At 32.4% G+C, this 9,592-nt stretch overlaps 1 long non-coding RNA gene across 1 annotated transcript; it reads left to right on the forward strand.

Moving 5' to 3' along the window:
* The first annotated feature begins 994 nt into the window (after positions 1-994).
* Positions 995-6,501, forward strand: LOC143078120 (uncharacterized). The gene is made up of 6 exons (XR_012979065.1): positions 995-1,498; positions 2,431-2,588; positions 3,012-3,251; positions 3,901-4,036; positions 4,698-4,829; positions 6,107-6,501. It is a non-coding gene; the product is annotated as an uncharacterized LOC143078120 (long non-coding RNA).
* Positions 6,502-9,592: the final 3,091 nt, after the last annotated feature.

A 9,592-nucleotide genomic window follows, 5' to 3' on the forward strand; every position in this document is an offset into this window, starting at 1 on the left:
AGGTATAGATTGTTAATCTAGTTTGAAAAATTTGATGCAAATACCTAATAAATTATAAGATGATAATATACAAATGAAGATTTTTAAGTGCAGATGAATTTTGGTTGATTTCTAATGTGTTTAAATTGGCATTTTAAGGGAAAGTAACACCGAAACCGGGCATTTGTTGAAGAAATCTACATGGATTTTTCTTATTTGGTATTTTAGCCGAAAAAAAACGTACGGTGACCCTATCTTTTCTTTTCGTATTGTCTTTAACATTCATAAGTTTAGCTTCTAATCACCTAATTATGTTTAATCCTATATAATCCATACAAAATTTGTCAGTTTGTAATCACCTGTAGTTTGAGAAAATGCGCGATGACCTATCATTTTTATTATATATTTAACATATAGCAATATATTCTACGTTTCTACGAGTTTTGAACAGCGGTATACTACTGTTGCCTTTATTTGGCAAAGTATAAATGAATTCTAACATTTTTACTTTAGACTCCGATACCACTTTAATCAGAGACAACGAGACTTCTTCTTCAAAATTATTTCCAGTTAATTTCAACTTTATTTTGCTGTAAATGACAAAAATATTAGGTTTAAATCTAATTTCGGAATTTTGTTGAAAGCAGGCATAAATTTTTGTTTTTGTCTGTGACGTGAAGTCGCGAGAACAATTGATTGGGTCAACCATCTCTGTTGGTCCGATAGACTATTCAAAAAATTATATTAAATTAAATTAGCTACACCCAGTTATCAATACGAGGATATGTGAACAATGTGACAATTCTAAACAGATTTAAAATGAAGTGGTAGTAATACGGCCTTCAACAATGGTCAAATCTATTTTTTTATGCAAGTAAAACAACTTTGTGGCTAAAGATTTTTTTTGTATTTTTTACCATTTACAAATCATTTTGAATACTTCGTTTTAGCATCGCCATATACATCTTAATTGTTTTTATATTTTCAGAATTTTATTTAAAAAAAGGAAGAACAATGGACATAGAGAAGGGGTTAGAAGAAAAAAAGCAGAAAAGTAAAGACGACATTCCATTTACAAAATTCCAGATACTAAGAAATGTATTTGTTATTAGTTGTGGATTTTTACTTATTTTCATTCCATTCCAATCCATTACAAATCTCCAAAGTACTTTAAATAAAGAAGAGGGACTCGGAACTGGAGGATTAGCTATCATCTATGGAGCTCTAATCATATCATGCATGTTTCTGCCTTCATTTGTGATCAGTCATCTTGGTTGTAAATGGACAATTGCTGGTTCCATGGTCTGTTATCTTTTGTATATGGCAGCTAATTTCCATGCTGTTTGGGGTTCTATTGTTCCAGCATCTGTCATTATCGGACTAGGAGCAGCGCCATTGTGGTCTGCTAAGTGTTCTTACCTAACCAGGATGGCTATCTGGTATGCCAATTTAACTAATTCATTTGCACATCACGTTATGAGCAGATTCTTTGGAATTTTCTTTATGGTTTACCAAACATGTAAGTTGCATGAATATAAGATTTATGTATGAATCGATTTAAAAATTGAAATTGAAAATCAAGAGGGGCGAAAGATACCAGAGAGAAATTTAAACTGATAGATTGGAAATAAACTGACAACGCCATGGCTAAAATGACAAAAGATAAACAGACAAATAAAAGTAAACAAAAACAATATAGAAAACTAGAGACTAAGCTACATGAATCCAACCTAAACTGGGGGATGATCTCATGTGCTCTAGAAGGGTAAGCAAATCCTGCTCCACATGTGCACCCGTCGTGTTGCTCATTTCATTACAAAATAAAAAAAAAACACGCCCGGGAATATCGTATCAAATGTGAAATGTATACTAAGTATACAGCGCTGCATAGGAAATTGCTACATAAGTTCACAATTGGGAAGCTGAAATTATCTCTCTTGTGGTAAAGTTTTGTTTTCAACCGACCCCCATTGACATTTATGCAGCCGACCCTCATTATATAATCAATCTTCTTGATTCCCTTTTTAATTTTCTCACCTGTTCAACGTTTGTTAAGTTGTTTTATCAAAAAATATTCCGGCCTTGAGCATCACTGTAAAGACATTCATTGTCGAAATGCTCATCCAGTTCAATAGAATTGGTATCATTTATTTTATTCATACTCTTGCCATGTTACTTCTGAAGCTATCTCGTTTGATATAGTACATTGGAATAATTGCTACAACGTGAATAACGGTATATAAGGATTTTTGGTCACCGTAAGTCAATGTATTCCCCCATGCATGCTTTGAAAGAAGCTCCTTGTTATTTTCGGGTTTGGTTTGGTTTGTTGTTTTGTGCTTTTATTTGTTTGTTTTAATTTTGTTTTAAAGTTTCGATCGTATATAACATGTATAAGAACCAAAGTTGATACAGGAAAATTAGTGAATTGTCTACAACAATATATTACAGGCGAAATTTGGGGAAACATTATCTCATCGCAGGTGTTAAATGAGCAAGTTGAAGATAATTTTACATTGACAGAAGATGAACTTAGAAAATGTGGATCGAATTTTGACCCTGGTATACAAATAAACAATACAAATTTGGACAGACCAGATAACTCAAAGGTATGTTTTAAATGTTCTGTTAAATAACAGTTGTTATCTTATAGTTCGTTTCTGTGTTTGTTGCATTTTCGTTGTTTTTCTCTTACAGTTGATGTGTTTCCTCGGATTTAGTTAGTAACCCACATTTGTTTTTCTCACTCGATTTATGACTTTTGTATACTACTATTGCCTTCATTTAAACCTTTGGGAATGTTCCTCGGAGTTTGGTATATTTGTTTACTTTTTAATTGAGAAATTGTTGCTTAATTATTGATTAGGTAAAATAAAGAAGTAAAGAATTTAAATAACGAAACATTGTTAACAGTCAGAGTAAGGACATAATAACATAACCAAAAATAAACGAAAGCTTGTAAAGATGATTCTTTCAAATTGGATAAAACAGAGTATATTTTGACTTATTCTTATTTTCCGATTTCATTTCAGGTGCAGCTTTTATGTTTGATTTACATGGCTAGTGTTACGTTTGGATTTTTGATAATTGTTTTTTTCCTTCAAAACATACCCATAAACAGTGGCGAGGAGAAGTCAAAAGGCAAATTATTGCCCAGCTTGATGGTAGAAACGTTCAAACATTTATGGCAGTCTCCATACCAGAAACTGTTAGTAATGTTAACTATGTATAGTGGAGTTGAGCAGGCATTCATTGCTGGAGATTTCACAAAGGTAAGGTCTAAAAATAGTTTTCCTCTTATTGTTGATGTGTTGATGTGTTTTCCTCGGTTTTGGTAACCCGGATATTTTCTCTCTCAATCGATTTAAGTCTTTTGAACAGCGGTATACTACTGTTACCTTTATGTACTACTGAATATTACAAAAAACAAGGTGACATACTTAATAATATAAAGGGATAAATCAAAAACTTTAATCATTTGTTATGATAAATTATGTACATACATTATTTGACATAATCAACAACGAACAATCCATGCATGGCACAATTAACTGAAATTCCTAAATAATGTTACCGGGTGCAAACATGTTGTCTAGTATTTGAATCAGTTATAACTTTTTACTCTACACTGAGGTTCCTAACATGGGGAAACGTTCGTAATATTGGAAAACTAAGCTTTATTTAGAGATCAAACCTCCCCACTTCACTAGCAATTGACAAATAAAACACACATAAGAGAAAATCTCTATCAGTATATTTCTGTTCATAAATAGCACACTATTATACCATTGAACTGAATTATAATGTTTATATTCTTCAAGGTAAAGAACCTCTGAATAATTATAACCTGAAAGTTATATATGTTTTATTATATCTGTTTGTGATTGAAGTATCATTCTAACAGAGTTTTATTCGTTTTAGTCCTATATAAGCTGTACTATTGGTATAAGGAACGTTGGTTATGTAATGATTTGTTATGGTATTGTGAATGCCATTTGTTCATTGAGTTTCGGCAGGCTTATGATGTATGTCGGGCAGATTCCATTGTTTGCATTTGGTAAGTTATATTTCTATGTCATAAAAAAATTATTGACATAAGTATAAACGGATAAAAATCATTTGACTTCTGGACATAAAATATTTCAACTCGATAAGGCCTTCTGAAAATCTGAACCATTCAAAACAGACTATGAAGTGCGTGTTACTCACCTTCAATCGCGAATGTTCTGAGAGGAAACAATGTTTAACCTTCTAAAAAAATTGAATGCCAGGGGGAATCTGCTGTAAAAAAATGGTTAACGCAAAGCTTGTACTCGCTATATGTAATTTCGCCTTTCCGTCAATCGCCTATTCATAAGCCAGATTTCCATTTCATACACCGGTATTGCGTATAGTATTCACGAGGACGAAATATTACATTTAAGTAATATTTTGTTACATATCATCTACCTCATTTTATCGTCTGACATTATAATCATGTCTTTTTTAGCACTGATGTAGCAGCATACATTTTATTCATTGAACATATTTATGGAAGGTAGATTTAATTAAAAGAAAAAAATAGCAAGATATATACAGCTATGTGTCTTCTGATAATTTTTTATTTTGATTTTTGGGAATCAGCACACCATAACCATATATTACTGGTCAATGTGGTTTATTGATAATCAATCGGTAAGTTTTGATTTCTAGTAAGCATTTCATTTTTGTAATTTCAGCTTTTGTTGTTCATGGAGGAACACAAACTGCTTTGCTACTATGGCAACCTCAACAGGAACCAGTATACATTATATATATATTTGCCGGTCTTTGGGGGACAGGTGACGCTGTGATACAGGCTCAAATAAATGGTGCGTAAAGTAAATGACTTTTTGTAGATCAATTTCTAATTACCTGTCATTTTAAAACTTTTAAATCACAATTCATAATTTAAGTACAGTATGCGATTTAAATGAATCAGAGAGATACATCTTACCCTCTTAATAAAACCACTCCAAAAAATCCAAGTAATAAAACAATGTAGTAATAAACATTGAAATAGTACGCCAACGATTTAAAAAATATTGCAGACGCCTGATCAAAACAAAAAATTAAATAAAAAGAAACCATCAAGGTATATTATCATTAAGGTTCATTAATAGAGAGGCAAAAAAATAACGGTCAAGCATGTCGAATAGTATTAACAGTCCTTTCTATTTAAATTTCTGAAGTAGATAACGAGAATACCTGGTCATAGCACTTGCCATAATTCGACTAATCTCTAGCAAATCATTTCCACAAGGATGCATACATGCTACAGGAAAAGATGATGTGTTACTGCTTAAGAATGGGAAGATGATTATAGCAAAATTGTAGTCCTTATTACATATCATAGATTCAGTCAGTATTCACTTTTTGCAAATCTCATCATGATCGAGAACAAGAACTAAATATAATGCTCAATTTCATTATCTATGTAGAATTATATTACTTGTTCACAAAGAAACATGAAACATAATATAAAAAGAAGATGTGGTATGATTGCCAATGAGACAACTCTCCACAAAAGACCAAGTGACACAGATATTCACAACTATAGGTCACCGTACGGCCTTCGATGATGAGCATACCACATAGTCAGATATAAAAGGCCCCGAAATGACAAATATAAAACAATTCAAACGAGAAAACTAACGGCCAAAATTATGTAAAAAAAATGAACGGAAAACAAATTTGCATCAACAAACGACAACCACGGAATTACAGGCTTCTGACTAGTGGAAAGGCACATACATACATGTGGCGGGGTTAAACATGTTAGCGGGATCCCAAAACTGCCTCTAACCTGGGACAGTTGTAAATAGTACAACATAAGAACTATGGAAATCAGTTGAAAAAGGCTTAACTCATCAGATGGATACATATAGAAATACATTTATCAAAAAATACAGATTGGACGTGGTAAGTTATTTCGAGAACTGTTATCATTGAGTGCGATCTGCAATATTTCAAACTGGTAATACTCTTGTAAAATAAAATTATAACAGTGTGCAGTTGTCCTAATACAGAAATTTATCATAACATAATTTATTCATACAATTCTGAATGTATAATAAGTGTGATATATATTTTTTATCTATTATTTCAGCGCTATATGGGTTTTTGTTTAAAGACAACTTGGAGCCGGCATTCTCAAACTATCGATTATTTGAAGCTATTGGTTTTCTGATTGCTTTTGCGTGGAGCAACTTTCTTAAAACATACATCAAGCTTTACATATGTCTTGGAATTTTGACGATTGGTATGGGAATGTATGGTATAGTTGAAATTTTAGAAAGAACTAAGAAGAAAAAGGTTTTGGATTGAGTTAAGAATGGAACAAGTCCATTATATAAACAATGGACTGATATGACAGCAAACAAATTGATCAGAGCAAATCATTAGGCATTACTCTAATATCAAATACAAAACAGAACCATCATATAAACATGCTTACTTTTGATTGGACAATTTATAATTAGTATTACCAATATATGTAGAAATCCTGTGAAGTGCACATATCAGAGTCCGTTTTTTTTTAATTGAGGATATAAACACATAACATATATTGAGTCTATTTAAGATAATCTATTTATATTGTTAATGACAACAAAGTTGCACCACGAATCAGAAATGGCAACAGGAAAGTTGTGTGGTCATAATTTGACAGAAGTATATGACAGAAACTGAATGGGAGATGTATGATAATAACTTACATATAGCTTAGATGAACAATAATTATGAGTCCAAAACAGATTAAGATAATTAAAAAAAAAAGAATTATAGAAGTCAAATAAATTCCAACAATAAATTTTAGACTGACTTACTTAAATTCATTCCGTGTTTTCCAACATTTTCTGTATTTAGAAAAAGAATGTCGAGATTTAATGAAGAGATCCACACTATCAACTTTTAAGCATACATTAAGATATTTATAAGAATTAACAATTATACAGTATATCTATCGTATACTGCGGAGGGGGAGGGGTGTGTGCTATGCTTACATACTTAGAAAATAAAATCTTCAATGACCAATACAACCGTGTTTTGATATTGAAGTGAATAGTGAACGAATAAAAGATAGAAAATAAGGCGTGCATTTGTGCCTTAATCTGATTTTTTTACCTGTATTAATTCAAATAATGTCATAGTTATATTCACATAAGGGTTCAATTATGGGAAAAAATGTTTTTGAGCTGTTGATTTCGCCAATTCACGAGGGACCTTCCGATTTTAATTTTCCATGGAGTCTGTTAGTTTTGTTCTTTTACTTTTTGCAAAATAATACTATGGCTAAATACCATACAGTAATACGAAAGAAAATACAAAACAGAGCATCGTACGAAAATTAGATATTTATCATTTAAAATTAAACCTGTATGCTTCAAAAAATTAATTTGCAGTCAGAAAAGTCAGTCTAATTTATAGCAAACCCAACAAAGCGTGTGACTGTTGATATAACAGTTCTGTGAAGTCCGCCTGGGCTGAATAATCTCACGCTTATAGTACTTTCAGCTGAAAGACGTCGAACTGTTGATATAACTCCGGTGCCTCGTCTCATACAACGTCCAAATGCGATGTTAGCATTATTTACTTTCATCACCATTGTCATTAATCTGGTACAAGTAAAGTGAGTATGAAGGAAATAAAAACGCGACACATTTGAGAGTGGTCTGATAAATCTATTTCCTCCTTTCATGACAAATCCTTTCAAATGTTCGACTTTATTCCAAATTATTGGTCTATTTGGTACCAACGTTTGATTAACCGCCGTGAATAGACTAAAGCTCTGAGCATCTATAAAGATAAGTATACCAATTTCACTTATTTAAAATTATTTCAATAACGTAACAATAACTTGATTGAATATTTGCTGTTAGAACTTAATTAGTTAACAGCTTATAACATGTATAACTTAGTATCCCTTATGTTAGTGTAATTTATAGAAGTATTCGCTATTTATATGTTCGGGGAAGCATAAGCCTGTCAACAAATCTTACCGTTTCGAAATCGCACCGAGTTTTGTCACTATTCATATGTATATATATATTTTAGGCGTTTATATCATTTATTTATTGTGTAGATGTATCGTTACTCGTAACGATCCAGCGCCCTCGTGGGGAAAATCGTTGACTACTATTCAGACGTTTTATATATATTTATGTATCAGTATTGTTAAAACTTGTGACACTTGAAGAAGGCCATTTGTTGAGCCGAAATATTTGTCAACACGATTTAATAACAACATTTTCGTATTATAACATCTTTTATCAGTACCGTTGTGCAAATCTTTAGACTGATATATATATATATATATATATATATACAACTCGTCTAAACATCAACCCAACAATGTTGTCACTGACACACACACGTACACAGCCATTTATCACCATCATTGATGGCGATCCGATGGATACATCTGTTATATATATATATATATACAACTCGTCTAAACATCAACCCAACAATGTTAGATCTGTAATTTGCTTTCGCAAATTTTTGGTTCTTCCCTCGTCGGGATTCGAACCCATGCTACTGTGATATCGTGACACCAAATCGCCTGCACTGCAGCTGTCCCGCTAGACCACACGACCACCTGGGCTCTAAAAAAAAGAGCTTTCGCTGGCCGTGTGTTACCTTTCCTCGTCAGTTTTAATCTAGCGGCGTACTACAGTACATGATATAAAAGGCATGAAGATGTTATTGTTACAGATCAGCTAAATTATCTATAGTAAAGGATCCAACAAATTAATGTAATATACATTCACAGAAAATAATTATATTTATAAGTACGTCTGTGTCAGTGACAACTCTATAACAGATGTATCTATCGGATCGCCATCAACGATGGTGATAAATGGCTGTGTACATAATGTATATACAACTCGTCTAAACATCAACCCAACAATGTTAGATCTGTAAATTTGCTTTCGCAAATTTTTGATTCTTCCCTCGCCGTGATTCGAACCCATGCTACTGTGATATCGTGACACCAAATCGCCTGCACTGCAGCCGTCCCGCTAGACCACACGACCACCTGGGCTCTCAAAAAAAGAGCTTTCGCTGGCCGTGTGTTACCTTTCCTCGTCAGTTTTAATCTAGCGGCGTACTACAGTACATGATATAAAAGGCATATATATATATATATATATATAGAGTCTATACGAATCTACATATATATATATATATATATATATATATATAAATATAAATATGAAGCCTAGGTGGTCGTGTGGTCTAGTGCGCCGGTTACAGTGCAGGCAATTTTATGTCATGATATCTCAGTAGCATGGGTTCGAATCCCGGCGAGGGAAGAACTAAAAAGTTGCGAAAGCAAATTTACAGATTTAACATTGTTGGGTTGATGTTTAGACGAGTTATATAAAATATTTTTTTTTCACAATTCATAATTATTATCAATTTTATAAAAGTAAAAAAACAATCGTTTTAACAACAAAATGTAAAATTTTCGTGACTATAACCATACCTCCATATGAACACAACACAAGAACCGCTGCTAGTGCTATTGGTAAATTCATCCTAAATGAATTACACCTCGGTTACTTAATCATATTTATATGACTGAAATTAA

Source organism: Mytilus galloprovincialis, chromosome 6, assembly GCF_965363235.1.
Source record: "Mytilus galloprovincialis chromosome 6, xbMytGall1.hap1.1, whole genome shotgun sequence".
Classification (NCBI taxonomy): Eukaryota; Metazoa; Mollusca; class Bivalvia; order Mytilida; family Mytilidae; genus Mytilus; species Mytilus galloprovincialis.